Source organism: Tupaia chinensis, unplaced genomic scaffold (assembly GCF_000334495.1).
Source record: "Tupaia chinensis unplaced genomic scaffold, TupChi_1.0 Scaffold000161_1, whole genome shotgun sequence".
Taxonomy (NCBI): domain Eukaryota; kingdom Metazoa; phylum Chordata; class Mammalia; order Scandentia; family Tupaiidae; genus Tupaia; species Tupaia belangeri.
This window is the reverse complement of record NW_006159632.1, coordinates 266,633-279,600: the sequence shown is the minus strand read 5'-3', so window position 1 is coordinate 279,600 and position 12,968 is coordinate 266,633. Positions and strand designations below refer to the sequence as shown.

The 12,968-nt window shown below is 50.2% G+C and overlaps 1 protein-coding gene and 1 non-coding gene across 2 annotated transcripts in view; both read left to right on the top strand.

Moving 5' to 3' along the window:
• The window catches only part of CHRM3 (cholinergic receptor muscarinic 3), a 340,570-nt gene that overhangs the window by 190,067 nt on the left and 137,535 nt on the right, over nucleotides 1-12,968 (top strand). The window lies entirely within an intron of this gene.
• On the top strand, nucleotides 4,705-4,810 carry LOC114007371 (U6 spliceosomal RNA). The gene has a single exon (XR_003549003.1). It is a non-coding gene; the product is annotated as a U6 spliceosomal RNA (small nuclear RNA).

Here is a 12,968-nt window from a genome sequence, read left to right as displayed (position 1 = left end):
ACACGAACCGCGGTCGACTACGTGGGAGTCCAGCGACATAGCCATTACGCTAACTGCTGGTTCCCGTGATTTCTTACTTTCTCACTGTCTCTCTCTCTCTGGCAAGTGCATGCGCCCTTTGGCAAAAACCCTACATTAAAGATGAGAATGAGTCAGTGAGACCCAGCAGTTCTGATGCTCACGCAAATGCTCACCGTGTTCTTACTGGCTCCTGCTGGGGTTGGATGTAGCCATTGCTGCCGGGCATGGAGCTGCCCCTCACCATCTCTCCTTCTGCAAGGTGTAAGGAGGTGCAGTTTCCATGCTCTGGGGCAAATCATGTGAGAAATTTCTAGATCCAGACCAGGGGTGGCCGTGGTCAGTGAGGCTGGCAGCTTGGGGTCCTCCTCACCAGTCATCCGTAATGCTGCCAGGACTCCCACAGGCGTGGGGACTGGGGGGACAGTCTGCGTCCTGGCAGCACCAGGGAAGCCGAGTGCCAGGCAAGTGCCTGCCAAAACCCAGGCAGTTTCACCACAAGGATTCGGGAAGGAAATCCCGTTTTATGAATGGGTCTGTTTGGCCTCGGGCTGGTCACTGAGGCCAAGCTGTGTGGCCTGTTACTGTCAAAAGCAGTTGGCAGCCCACAAATCTTTGTCTCCTTTGTCCCTGTCCAAATCAATATTAGCCCAAGCCAGAAGCCTGGCCTCCTTGGACACACTTTGAATGCTGGGCCTGTGTCCACCTGGCGAGGATGTTGGCCCAGGAGGATAGGAGCACACCCTAGTCCTCCTAAACCGCCCAGGTGTGCAGAGCGCCTCTGGGACACTCAGCCAGAGAAGGGGTGCCACTCCCTCCTGCCTGTCATTCGTCGGGCTGAGTGCTGGGGGCCAGTGTAGCATGGCAGAGATTTCTCAGTGTGCCTTGGTCTTAGCTGTTGTTTTTTACCCACTGTGTTTGCTAATGGCTACAAGTCAGTTTGGGAATGGAAGGTTAACGGGTGCTTTGGCCTCTGAATCCTTAGTGCTCCGGGAGTCACTGAAGTGCTGTCTTCTCCTACTTGTGAGATGTGGTGCAGGCACAGCGTGATTATATCAGCGTGGGAGTCGGCGTGGGGCGGCACAGAGCTGGTCAGGCCCAGGAAATGCTGGTGTCAGAACAGTGGGGAAATGACCCACCGGCCTGACAGCCCCTGTCTCCCCACACACATGTCCCACACGGACCTCCAGAGGCCCTCCCCACCCTCTGCGTCTGGGTGTCCCCACACCATCGAAGCTCTGAATTCTGGTTGATTCTAGTTGCTTATTGCAAGACCCTGTCCCCGCCCCGGGCTGAGAGTGTCCCCTTCTCAGTACCCTGCACATGGTCCTCCCTGCATTCTCACCAAGCTGGCTCACCCTGGCTTTCCAGCCCACTCCCGCGTCCCATGCCCGGTCCTGCCTGACAGCCGCACCGTCAGCCTAGGCTGAGCACCCCTGTCCAGTGGCCGTCTCCCTGTGTCTTCCTCCAACAGCCCACTTGCACTTTGAAAAGAACTTAGTAATGATCATTTTAAATCATTTCACCATGAGAATACCTGTCGCCTACTCCCTATCTGGGACCAGCCGCAGCCAGGCGTCCTCTGCGTGCCGTACGGGACACGCGGGCCAGAGGTTGTCGTCCGAGCATCACAGCGGTTATTAGGTCGAAGCTGGGGAACTGAAAAGCCTGAAGCCAATGAATCATGGGCCACTGGTTACTCAAATACTGTAAGATCAATCAGAAAGCATATTAAGAAAATATGCACATAAAAGCTAACATGTACTTTTACTGAACAAAGAAAGCTGTGAGGCATCTCTACTCCTAGAGTAATCACACACTGTGCAGCAAGATCCATTTCTGTTTTTCTTGCTTTTTTAAGACAGGGTTGTGCTGTCTAGACCCTTCTGCCCAGCCTCAGCCTCCCACTGGGAGCAGGGTACACATGCCACGCTCAGCGCTGTGTAGACAGGTCTGTGGGCTGCCCAGGCAGCCTCAAGCTCAGATCCTCTTCAGCCTCCTGCTGAGGTTACGGCTCATGGCACCGGACCCAGCCCCAGGCCAGACTGGAATGGGACAGGCCTCCTGGGGTCCCCAGCCTTTGCAGTGTCCACAGAGGAGGTCGTTCTCTGGTTGCTGGTTACGCCAGTTGTTTCCGTGTTAGCCCTGCCAAGGTGCCATCTCACCTTTCGCTGCATAAATTCAGATAATGCCATGGCCTCATGGTTAGATTTCAAACTGCTTAACTTCCGGGATACCGTCTCAGAAGGGTACCCACGGAGGTCCAGATATTCTGTTACTAATCTGGAAATGCTTGTGGGCTGATTGGTGGCTACCTTGAATTTGGGATTTTTTTAACCAACAGAAATGAGAGTTTTGCTATCTAGCTAAATCCTGTGTGGACTCGCTTCCCTAAAGCCAGGCCTGGAGTTTGTAAAATACTTCCGGGGGGAAGGTAGGTTGGCAGTGGAGCAGAAACCAGTGCTTTAAATTCAAATGAGCAAAGGAATGACTTGATTATTAATGTATGCATATTTTTTACTTTTAAAATTTATTGTACCATATTATAAAATATTACTAAAAACACTAGTGTAAATGTCATTTTTTTGGAAATTTTTGCTATAGGGCACGTATGCTCACCAGAGAGACAGAGAGACAGAAAGTGGGAAATCACCCCCCCCAGGGGGACGGCCACACCTCAGTCCCTTCTCCATTTCACTCTAGGGATTTTGGGCACGCTCACACGTGTACCCAATGTGAGTTTCAAACTGCTGGGTCTGGGACCCCAACCATGGCCAGCTATGTGGGAGTCCAGCAATGTAACTGTTACGCCATCTACTGGTCGCACGCTTTAAGTTTCCCCATGCTTAGCCTTCTAGCACAGGGGTCAGAACACCACAGCTGTGGGGTGAAAGCCGGCCACTCCGTTCCTGTCACCTCACTTTCATACGGAGCAGCCCTGCTCTCCTGCTCACACACCTGCTGTGCACGGCAGGCTGAGCAGTTGTGATGAAGGCTGAGATAACTCTTAGGGCCCTTTCCTGGAAAGTGCATTGACCTCTGGCCTTGCACGTTCTGGGTCATGCACTAATTCTGTCTGTGTAGATAAGTGGCGTTGCTATGTGATTTGCCTGTGTGGTGGGTTTCTGCACAGTTTAAACTATTAGGATAGTGTCGTGTTAGAACGATATTCATATTGGTGACCTTCTGAAGGTAAAGTGGTGGCCAACCCATGCTGCCCCGTGGGCTAGTGTGCCGCGTGCTCCTGACCCAAGTCCCCGTCACTGGTCACTACAGTTTCCCACTGTTACATTGTTTCTTTGTTTGTTTGCTTTTTTGAGAGGTTTTTGCTATAGGGTGCATGCGCTCACCAGAAAGACAGAGAGAGACAGAGAGACAGAAGGTGAGATATCACCCCCCTGATGGGGATGGCCACGCCGCAATCCCTTCTCCTCTATTCTCCTCTTGGGATCTTGGGCACACACGCACACGCATCTGGCGTGAGTTTAAGCCACCAGGTCCTGGACGCGAACCGCGTTCGACTATGTGGGAGTCCAGTGACATAGCCATTACGCCAACTGCTGGTCCGCCCACTGTTATATCCTGACTGATCCTGGTTCTAAAACCTGCTTACATTGGCCCGTGGCTGGGTTACAGTATTGAGTGTTGCCAGCACCCATGTCAAGGCCTCGTGCCAGGCTGGGGGACAGAGCTGACCAGTGTGGTGTCAGCAGTTACTCTCCTGACTCCGGAGGCCTGTGATGGTGTAGGGTGCGCAGACCCTGGCCAAGGTCGGCCACAGTGAGCCTGTCTCCCACTGCATGGGGAATCCTCGACAGCCCTGTTTTAGTTTCCCTCTGAAACTCGACATGAAGATAATTGTCTTATCAAACCAGCTCCTAGAAAGGATGTATCGATTAGACTAAGTGTCTGTGAACAAATAAGAATGCTGTCTCTATGTTATACGAGGTATCTTTTCTTCCCTAAGTTTTTGCTGTATGATGCTTATGCTCACCGGGGGGGGGGAGGGGAAGAAAGTGAGACCGCGGTCCCTGGGAGACGGCCACTCAGTAACCCCTTCTCCAGTCTCCTCAGGATTTTGGGCGTGCTCACACATGTGCCCAGCAGGTTTTTGAAATCACTGGGTCTGGGACTCAAACTGTGCAGTTGGCCAGCCATGTGGGATTCAGCCTCCTTAACCACCATGCCAAAGTTGAGCCCTGTAATGACATGACATTTATATTATAGTGCCAGCTTCTAGCAGTGCCTGGGACATGCTGGTACTCGACAGGTATCTGCGGTCCATGTCTGATGCAGCAGGAGACACCAGGTCAGGAAGGCTGTCTGCCCTGACAGTGTACAGGGGCATGGCCCAGAGACAGGTCCCCGGGTTTGAAGCTTGGCTTCACCACCCACCACCCCCAGGACTTACTCAGCGTATTCCAGCTCTGATCATGGTTTTCTTATCCATGTGACAGGGACAGGAACAGCACCCACCTCCTGGAGTTACTGTGAGGGCCAGGTGATAAAATCAAAATAGCATGGCCACGTGTGGGCACCCAGTCTGTGAAGTAAAGTGAGACTACCACGCATCAGCGTGACTGACAGCTGTGCAGCCCACCCCTCCTGGATGGTCTCTGTCTTCTGTTTGGACTTAACTGTTGTTCTCAGAGCCTGCCCTGACACCAGAAGAATGAATATTCTCCTGTGCTCGCTTCGGCAGCACATATACTAAAATTGGAACAATACGAGAAGATTAGCATGGCCCCTGCGCAAGGATGACACACAAATTCATGAAGCGTTCCATACTTTTCTTTTTGCGGCAAAAAAAAAAAAAAAGAATGAATATTCTCCTGGTACCAGCAGGTACATTGGTTAAGGCGCTAGACTCCCACATGGCCACTTGGGGCTTCGGTCCCAAACACAGTGACTTGAAGCCCACATGGAACACCTGTTGGTGTGTGTCCAAGATCCAGGAAGGAGAAGAGAGGAGAAGGGATTATGGCGTGGCCACCCCCCAGGGGTGATTTCTCATTTTCCTCTCATTGTCTCTGTCTCTCTCTCCTGCCAGTGCACATACCCTGAGGCAAAAACCTCTCAAAACAAAAAAAAGGTCTCATTTCAAAATGTCACTTTCATAATTTCTGTGCCAGTTGAGCCCTCACAGCAAAGATCTCTAACCTTTTTTGGTATCACCGATTGTTTAAAGCTCGTCATATAATTTAAAAGAGCTTTTGTGCTCCTTTTCCTGATGCTTATTATAGGTTTGGAATCATGTGCTATAAAAAGGGTTTGGCTCCATGTGCTTTTGTAATGAAAGTGATTTAACTGGGCACTCGGCCTCCCCAGGTCACCAAGGGGCAAGACGACTTTTCAGAGTGCGGGAGAGTGCATTAGGGAGGGCGAGGAGAAGAGGCCTCGCAGTTGCTGCCAGCTCGGAGTTAGTGACCGCTCTCGTCAGGCTCAGTGGCAAGGGCATGGGCGTGCTGCAGACCTGCTCCCACAGACGTGGTCTCCACACGCGCCCCGCAGCGGGCTAAACAATAGTTTAGTTGCTCTCCAAAACAATCAAAAATAGTATTAATTGATGTCTGTAGATAAAACAAAAATGTTTCTCTTGTAGATGAAGACAATTTGATTAATGGAATAACTTTAGTATATATTCAAATCAGAATGGAATTTGGTACACCAAGCCTTACTTTTCAGTCTAACTTTGAATCAAGGGTCTACCAAACCATTGCGTGGAGCTGGCATGGCTGAGTGCCTCTCTCCAGGGCGCACATCTGCACCTGAAAGAATGACGCACAGACGAGCCTAGTCATGCAGATGTTCCATTTGCAGATACTTCTCAGAACGCGTGGGTTGAGCTGTCATTTCAAGGAAGACGGTTGACAGTACTTGTTGCAAATGATAAAATTTAAGCTTTCAAGCAAAAAATTAAAATTTTGGAAAAATTGTATCCACCACTGTGAGTTTAACAGCTTCATAATAGTTACAGAGTTTTCTGATGAGCCTGGTGGTGATGTTTATTAATGTGACTTTTTTGTATTATATAATAGAATGTGTCAAAATTTAGATGATCTGCATGACTCAGAGAACCAATGGTTTTTAAAAATGCATAATATAAAACCATGCATGGGTAAGAGAATTTATTTGAGATAAAGCAGATTTTTTTTTTTTAAGACAGAGATTTTTGCCATAGAGTGCCTATGCTCACTGGAGAGACAGAGACAGAAAGCAAGAAATCACCCCCTGGGAGGATGGCCGTGCTGCAATTTCTTCTCTTCCATTCTCCTCTTGGGATTTTGGGCACACACGCACATGCGCCTGGCGTGAGTTTTAAGCCACTGGTACAGGACTGGAATCATGGCCAACTGCATGGGAGTCCAGCAATGAATGTAACCATTATGCCATCTGCTGGTCCCAGAGATACAACAGATTTTAATATAACAGTGTAAAAACTTTATACAAATGGTTTTAGATTTGATATTGTTTAACTACTACTATTGAGTTTGGGTGTATTTTCAAAGTACAATACCCACTGATAGTCAACTCTCTGAAAGGCTATTAAAATACCAATCTCCTGGGGTCAGCAGGTGGCATGGTGACTACAGCACTGGAATCCCACATGGTTGACCAGGATTCAAATTCCTGACCCTGCAGCTGGAAACTCATGCCAGGCATGTGTGTACATTCCCGAAGAGGAGAAGGGAGGAGAAAGGACTAAGGCATGACCATCCCCTCTTGGGGGTGATTTCTCACTTTCTGTCTCTGTATCTCTCTATGTCTCTGGTAAAGACACACACCCTATAGCAAGAATCTCTCTTAGAAAATATACTAGTCTCCTTCCAACTCTGTATCTGTGTGAAGCTGGATTATTTTTATGTGTGTGTGTGTGTGTGTGTGTGTGTGTTAACAACAACAACATATTCCATTAATTGGTTGACTATAGAAGCAAAAACATGAGAAGATAGCTGTCTTTGCTTAAAAGCCAGACACATAATACCATTTGCAAAAATGTAACACAACACCACTCTTCTCCTTTTTGTTTTGGAAAATATAGCCACTGCTCAACAAAAGTATGTAATTTTGTTAACATGTAACTGGCTTGTTTTAAATCCTTCAGTTTTAACTTACAATATGGTAAATGCACACACAGACATAGACCTCCAACAGACGTTCTTTGGTAGAGTCTGTAATTTCAGCACTGTGTTGAGGATTTGGGACCAATTCTGAGAACCAGTGTTTTAGGAATATGACATTGAAGACCTGGCCTCCACCCCCCATTTAAGGGAGGATGCAGGACACACATTTCACATGGTATGTCCTGGAGGGCTGTATGAGGCCATGGAAGGCAGAGCAGGACTTCTAACTCACAAAGGCAGGAATGGCAAGGGTTCTTATAGGAAATATCACTTTACCGGAGTCTTAAAGCTTATCTGAATCTTGAAGTCCTAGTGCACAGTAAGCTGATAAGGCAAGCAGATGTTCTTGTCGAGGGAGCAGCCTGTTCAGAGAAGCTGAGTGCAAGAGCGCTCGCTATGTCTGGGAACCGCAAGGCTACATCAGAAGCCCCGGGGTGCTGGGTGGAGACTGAGCGCAGCACGTGCACGCGTGGTCCTGATGGTGCCTACTCGGGAGAGCCACTGAGGCAGCAGGGCGAAGTCTCGTGTGGCATCAGAGAGCTTGGCAAAGGGAGCGGTAGCGTCGGACTCCATGTAGGATCTGAACGTGAACTGGAGCAGCAACATTGGGAGGAAAGCAAGTGAAGGCTGGGTTCCAGCTGATTAGGGTGGTGTGTTTAGGACTTGGTGGGAGTGAATGTCAGACGAGGAATGAGAAGACATCTGACTTCACAATTTAGCTTAGAGAGCTGGCAAACAGGGAGAGGGAGCTGGGGAAAAGTGGGTGGTGGTTAACACTGTGAGCTGCATGTGTGCAGACCCCCAAGTACACTTGGCAGAGAGGAGACACACAGAGTTGCAGAGACGGCTTCATGCATGCGGTCGGCAGCCATCCATGTCTCAGAGCACCAGACCGGGCTGAAAGGCAAGGATGCAGCCGGTGAAACCAACTCCAGATGGGAACGGGCAGGGCTTCATGGGTGCTGAGGCTGTAAGAGGCGGGGGGTACGGGTGAGCACACATGGGACAGGGGAGGCGGGGTACGGGCGAGTGCGCACATGACAGGGGAGGCGGGCAGAGTGTGAATGTGCAGGAAAATGTGTTTCTAGAGCCGCTCTCTCCCCCTCCCGAATGCCTGCTGAATTTAGATCATGTAAACTCTGTGAGTTGGTTTGAACAATTTGCCATGTATGATCTAGAAATGGCCTTTCAGGTGGTTCTTGCAAAAAAGGGCTTCAAAATCTTTACTGTGGGCCTCAATGATTGGGCAGAAAAATGACAGTCCAAAACAGAAAATGAACCACTTCAATAACCGTGTGTTTGTGTTTTACATTTTGAAATGTATGTTAAACTACTTTATGGAATTATGGTTCTCGTTTTTTTTTTTTTTTTTTTGGAGAGGTTTTTGCTATAGGGCGCATGAGCTTGCCAGAAAGATGGAGAGAGACAGAGAGATAGAAAGTGAGAAATCCCCCAGGGGGAATGGCCATGCCGCAATCCCTTCTCCTCCATTCTCCTCTCGGGATCTTGGGCACGCACGCACACACGTACCTGGTGTGAGTTTTAAGCCACTGGTTCCAGGACTCGAACCACGGTCGACTACATGGGAGTCCAGCGACATAGCCATTATGCTAACTGCTGGTCCCATATGGTTCTCAGTTTTAAAGAGTAACCATAAATAAATGGCTCAAATACGATCATCAGAAGCTTTCCAGTTTAGTTCTCACCAGAGGCACTTCTAGACCTAGGAGGAGCTTGGGGCTGCAGAGAGCAGCCGCCGCATCCCCCACACGTCTGTGTTCCAGCTGCCTCGACTGCGCCCTGATGAAGTTCAGTCAAATGGAGCAATCAAATAAAGTCTTTAAAACATATAGCACATCTTACATTTTTATTTCATCTTAGTAACAATGGAGGGCACACATGTGTACACGAGAGACAGGGCGGGGCACCTCCCCCAGGGCCTGGTTACTCCAGGCCCCCTTGGCCCAGCCCCCCAGCTGGTCAGGTCAGGACCTTGGGCTTGCAGGCGCTCAGTGTGTTCAGGACCAGCTGGGATCTGAATGTTGTGTGCTTCCATAGCTGCCGACTGCGCCCCAGAGGCTGGGCTGCAAGGATATTTCACGGACACTCTTCATAACCCCTTTTGCTGGTTTAAACGAGCCGCTTGTATCCAGAGGACTGAACGTCACTTCACACACTAGCGTTCCTAGAAGTTGTGTTTTCCCACAGATGTCTCTGTGGCCTGCATGCTGCCATATTCTACTGACCGTTTTTTCTTCTGTTGCTCAATCACGTACTCAGACCAACCGAAAGCCGCTCCCTGCGCTCTCCGCCTGTCTGCATCACACACTCTCTATGCCCTCTGATCCTGACCTCCCAGCTGGAGCGAGCCTGGAGAACAGGGGTGCTTCTGAGTTCACCCAGGAGGGAGGAGCTGCAAGAAGCACTTGAGTGGAGGTGCCTAGCTGGTAGTCACAGGTTAGAGACCATAGTCATTGCTCGTCTGTGATGGGTCTCTGTCATGCATGTAAAGGTACTATAGTTTTATCACAAAGCACTTCTGTATTCATTTTAGAGAACAAATAATTTTTTTTTTGGAGCGGTTTTTGTTATAGGGCGCGTGCGCTCGCCAGACAGAGAGAGACAGAGAGATAGAAAGCGAGAAATCACCCCCCAGGGGGATGGCCACACCGCAATCCCTTCTCCTCCATTCTCCTCTCGGGATCCTGGGCATGCGCGCACACACGCCCGGCATGAGTTTTAAGCCCCCAGGTCTGGGACGCGAACCGCGGTCAACTACGTGGGAGTCCAGTGACATAGCCATTACGCTAACTGCTGGTCCCGAGAACAAATAATTTTGAAATGAAATTGAAGAATGAGAATTAAATAGGAAATTGAGTTGAACCAAACTTGGATATTGGCTCACCTAGTGTTCCATACAGAGCCCTGCATTCCCCTTGTGTGGGGAAAGAGGAAGGGACGGGAAGGAGCCAGCATTTACCAGTCTCCTATCGTGCCAGACCCTGCGCCCTGCAACACCTTGTTAATTTAAGGCGAGCCCCTTCTTGTGCCTGTAAGTAAAATACTGAATGTTTCTCCAGGTGTTATGGACCCAAGTTTTATTCTCATTCAGGCGATTTTCTGAGTACCAGAAGTTGTTAGCCCTGAAGACTCGCCACGCAGGCAGAGGGGCAGGCCGACTGTCAGCGGTTCTCACCCTCGACGCGGCGACTGCCCTGTCTCCAGTCGCACAAAGCGGAACTCGCCCCTAGGCAGCCAGCCAGGTAGCACCGAGCACCCACGCATGCAGACCTCGGTCTCTGAGTGGTGGGCTCCTGTTGGGCAGGCGAGGTGGCGGTGCACACACAGGACCATGTGCCAGACAAGTGAGCCCTTGACACTGCTGTCAGCGGGGGCTCAGCCGACCACGTGGCCTGCCCACTGAGGCGGTACAATTCAGTAACGAGAAAGGGCACTGATGGGGCCGGCCCTGTAGGAGCCAGAGGCCACACGGCCACCACAGTTTGAATCCTGACCCTGGCATCTATGTTTGTGTATATTGGAAATCTTTCATTATTTAAAACTTGACCGATTTCCCTACTCTGTAGTGTCTGCTCACTCAGGATGCAGGGCCCTTACATTTACTCCTAAGCGTGATAAAGTCAGGACAGGAAGATAAAGACCATACTTTTCACTCGGCTGGTGCTGGGGATGGTGGAATGATTGCATGTTCTCAGGGATAGAAAGCTTCTTACAGAATGTGTTGTCTCTAATACCAAGATCTGTGCGACGAAGAGGAAGCCCAGCTCTCCCACGTGGGTTTCCCTCCAGTGCAGGCGTCGAACAGCTTCTGCTGCCACACGCCATGTGCTGACCTGTGTGGCACACCGTGGGTCAGACACGGCCATGCCCACTTCCTGTAGCGCCCGAGAATCTGCTCCATGCTCGCTCTGCCACAACGCAGGTGTCCGTGTAACTGGCACATTTTAAAGAAAAGATCATTCCACATGGCTGGCCCCGGTTTGAGTGCCGGACCTGGTGGCTTGCTCTCTCACTTTCCCTCCCCATCTCCCTCCCTCCCTCTCTCTTTCTTTTTCTCTCTCTGTCTCTGGTAAGCATACATGCAAATTAAAAAATAATCATAATGAATAAGTAAAATCATTTTTTTAAAAAATATTGATATGTCATCACGTAAGTCTGTCTGACTCGTACTTCCCTAAAGCCAGGGACGTCCACTGTGAACATGCCACATGGGCAGGCCGGTGCACCCATGGCCTCTGCTGTAGCACAGGGACTTTAGGGCATGTTATCTAATAGCAAACCGAACGGCGATCAGGTTAATGCAGGGCACCACTCAGAAAGGCACAGACAGCTGCAGCGTTGCTGTGTACCCTCGATTTGAAAATCGATCTTGGCATTTTTATTTCAAACATTGTTGCAGGCTCTGACTGCTGTGTCACACATGCTGGGGTGACAGCCTGCACCGGCAGCGCCCTGCAACCCACCCTCTGTTGCCCAAATGCAACTGGTACAAGAAGTGACGCGAAGAGAAATGGCCGCAGCTGCAGACACGCTGCAGGCCCACGGGCGGCCATACTCTCTCCTCCGCTCGTCAGCTGGCTCTGATGAAGCCCAGCCTCACCGCAGCGAGTGGCAGCACCATGTGGCACGCTTCTAGGATTACTCCTCCGGTCACTGTCCGGGGTGCCTCTGGGGCCCTTCCTTCCCACAGACCCACCTCTGAACGTCTGCAGCGTCCTCACTGCTGTCCCCACGGATGACACTGCAGCCACGCAGTCAGCACACATGGCCCTCTCCACTAGAGACCCTCCGCCACTGTGCATTCTCACTACGAGGCTTTGCAAATGCATTTTAATAAAATGACTGATAACTTTTATCATTTAAGTTAATGTTGTGTTTATAAAGGACTTCATAAGGATCCTTTTGACAAAATGAATTTTCCACAGAAAGTATGAGCTAATAGTGGTACGTATTAATAAATGTAACTGTTAAATCTGAGATCGGTCACTGAAAGTATGATAATGTCACTATTGGGATGCTGTTAAAAATCATTTAAAGATAAAGAACAAAAAATGACAAGCCTTAGTTACTTATGGGTGTTCAAATGTTTCAAACGGCCATTTGCCAAAGTCCCAAAGATGTAGTTCAAAACGGAAGGCGTTCCAGGTAGCTCTGGCTCGGCCGGCTCACCTGGTCGGCTCTGCCCTCACCCTGTCCTTAAACTCTCTTCCTGCCCTTGGCGTCCCTAGTCCTCACAGGGCATCCCAGGCGGTGGTGTGGTCTGCAGGGGAGGCGTGGTCTGGCGGCGGCTCTGCTAAGCTGGTAGACCGCTCAGAGCTCGCTCCCTGAAGGGTGCCGGGGGACCGTCATGGCTCAGAGAGAACAAATGAAGTCAGCAGACATTTCAGATCACAGTAAAAGGAAATAAAGGGAAAAGTAAAAGACCAGCCCCCAGCAGCCGATGCAGCCGCTGTGGTGACCTTGTTCCTTCCTTGTGTTGTCAGCCAGGACAGTAACGGCAAGGACAGGCCTGCGACTGGGTGCCGCCCCTGTGGCTTCTCGCTGTGCTTTACCAGCAGCAAGAAGGAAGAGGATTCCTGGGAGAAACAATGAGAACGAGTGCTGCCCCATGGCAGTCCCATGGAGGGGCATCGGTGTGACAGTCGTGCTGTAAACCCTCGACCCCTTCCCTCAGCCTAGTGCCAATCCCCAACAGCCCCTCCCTGCGCATCTCACTCCACGTCACCTGTCACTGTAGGACACAGCTCTGTTTATACAGAATTCTAGAGAAGCCATAGGCCACAGGCACTGTAGGGAACTACCTGC